Consider the following 3076-nt stretch of genomic DNA (forward strand, 5'->3'; position numbering starts at 1 on the left):
ATGTAGTGGTTCATAGTCATCTCCCAGAGTTCTTTCGCTGGGCGTAACTGGTTCAGTTCATTACTGCTCTATTGGAACTGATTTGGTTCATCTCATTGTTGGAGAGGGCCACGTCCATCACAATTGATCATCATACGGATGTGGGCATCCACTCAGTTTCCAGTTTCTGGCCACTATAACAAGGGCTGCCACAAATATTCTTGCACATATAGGTCCCTTTCCTTTCTTTAAGATCTCTTTGGGATATAAGCCCAGTAATAGCACTGCTGAGTCAAAGGGTATGCACAGTTTGATAACTTTTTGAGCGTAGTTCCAAATTGCTCTCCAGAATGGCTGGATGTATTCACAATTCCACCAGCAATGTAAGTATCCCTGTTTTCCCACATCCCCTCCAACATTGCGCATTATTTTTCCCTGTCATTCTAGCCAATCTGACAGTTGTATAGTGGTAATGAGATAATATTTTTAAAGCATTTTAGCACAGTGTCTGGCATGTAATAGATACTTAATAAATGTTTGTTTCTTTTCCTTTTTGGTCTACCAAAATGTAAATCCCCCTGGTAGGGAATTTGATAAGGATGGAAAAATGGTCCTTTCTCAGCACCATGGCCAGTGATGTTGACCTTCTTTGATTCTGAAATTAAACCAGTTCATTTGTATTTGATATCTGAAAGATCATGGAAAACAGGAGAGGTAGCTCAAGGAGAAGGGCAAAATATGTCCCTATTTCCCCCAGAAAGGGAAGACAATAGAGTAGCAACAATAAGCCAATGAGTTTGGCTTGGATTCTTGGGAAAATTCACATTAAGAATATAAAAGAGATGACTGGCGACCATCTAGAAAAGGGAACAGGAATTGCTAAGAGCTAGCCAAGTCACACCAGACTAAATGCAATGACTTTTTTGAAAGGATTGCTATTTAGTAGATGAGGGTAATGTTGTGGATATAATTTATTTTTTAAATTATTTTTTAATTATAGCTTTTTTATTTACCAGATATATGCATGGGTAATTTTTCAGCATTGACAATTGCCAAACCTTTTGTTCTAACTTTTCCCCTCCTTCCCCCCACCCCTTTCCCCAGATGGCAGGTTGACCAATATATGTTAAATATGTTAAAGTTTAATTTAAATATAATATATGAATACATGTCCAAACAGTTGTTTTGCTGTACAAAAAGAATCCGACTTTGAAACAGTGTACAATTAGCCTGTGAAGGAAATCAAAAATGCAGGCAGACAAAAATAAAGGGATTGGGAATTCTATTTAGTGGTTCATAGTCATCTCCCAGAGTTCTTTTGCTGGGTGTCGCTGGTTCAGTTCATTACTGCTCTATTGGAACTGATTTGATTCATCTCATTGTTGGAGAGGGCCACGTTGTGGATATAATTTATCTAGATTTTTGTAAACATTTGGTAAAGTGTTTCATTCTATCCTTGTGAAGAAAGAGAGATATAGATTAGGCAATAATATGATGGATTCCAGATTTCATTGAAGACTAGATTCAGAGCATGATTGTTAGTGGTTTAATATCAATATAGAAAGAAGTCTCCAGTAGAGTGCCCCAAGGATATGGGCCTAGTATTGTTCCATTAAACATTATTGTTACACTTTGGTTGGGCACCTTGATGGTGGATAGAGTGCCCTGCTTGGAGTCAGAAATATCTAGGTTCAAATTTGGCCTCTGACACTTACTGTGTGACACTGGGCAAATCCCTTTATTCTATTTGTCTTGGTTCATCATCTATAAAATGGTCTGGAGAAGGAAATGGCAAACCACCCCAGTATCTTTGCCCAAAAAAATCCCTAATGAAGGATTCAACAACAATAAAGTACATTGGTTTAATAAAGATATTGATAACCTGGAAAGACAAAGATAAATCAATAAAGAAAGTGATAATTAGGATGGCAAAGATTTCAAGTTAATGTCAAGTGAAGATTGATTGAAAAAAGTGGGGATATTTAATTTAGAGAAGATTCAAGGGGGACATGTTGGTTGCCTTGAATAAGAGAATTCTTTTTGGCTAAGGGTTGGATGAAATGGTTATTGAGGTCCCTCCCATCTCTGAAATTCTGTTATTCAGTATATTTGAAAGTTTTCAGACTAGGATTCTAGGAAGATGGCAGAGTAGCTTGGTAAATTTTAGCTTTCCCAATTTCCCTCACAAATAAAACAAATTTGCGCCTTAGGATGAACACAGGTGACAAACCAAGAAGACTTGGGGCAGAACAGTGTTCCTCCTGATACAACCTGAACAGATCTGAAGAAAGACCCCGGGGAACAGATTTAACCTGTCTGAAGTGCAGAACACCTGCTAGCTCCACAGAAACCTTCAGGCAAGCTGGATGTGGCTGGAGCTTCAGAAGGAACCAGAGACTTTCACTTCCTAGACTGTTTGTAGAGTTGGGTTTGTGTCCTTGAAGACTGAGTGAACTTTGGCTGGTTGGGAACCCCTGGCCTCAGTCCTATTGTGGTGCAGGGACACTGCCCTGGGTGAGAAGCAACCAGCATCCAGTGAGTGCAGAAGCAGTTGGGCAGAGATGCTGATGGCTGTGGGCACTTGCAGGAGAAAGGATTTCTTGGTTTGGAGTTCCTGGTCAGAGTGGACAGCTGAGGGAAGCTTGAGGCACCCTCTCCACATACACATATAGTTAGAGGTACTTAAAGTAATACCTCTTATTAAAAGTTAAGTGAGACTGCAAAGAAGAAAGAATCCCACTTTGAAACATATTATGGGAACAGGGAAGACAAGGATTCATCTTCAGAGGAGGACACTTTAGTGTAAAAAAAAAAAATTCTACCCCAAAGAATAACAATGCGAAATGGCTTCTTGCCCAGAGATAATTTATAGAAGAACTCAAAAAAGGATTCAAAAATCAAATTAGACACATTGAGGAAAAACTAAAGAAAAAAATTTAAACTATCCAAGAAAAACAAGATTATGGGGAAAAAAAGTTAACTAATTAGAAAAGGAGGTACAGAGTTTCAAAGATGAAAATAACTCTTTGAAAATTAGAATTGGGAAAGGGGAAGCCAGTGAAGCTATGAGAGATTAAGAAATAACAAAACAGATTAT

Source organism: Sminthopsis crassicaudata, chromosome 3, assembly GCF_048593235.1.
Source record: "Sminthopsis crassicaudata isolate SCR6 chromosome 3, ASM4859323v1, whole genome shotgun sequence".
Lineage (NCBI taxonomy): Eukaryota > Metazoa > Chordata > Mammalia > Dasyuromorphia > Dasyuridae > Sminthopsis > Sminthopsis crassicaudata.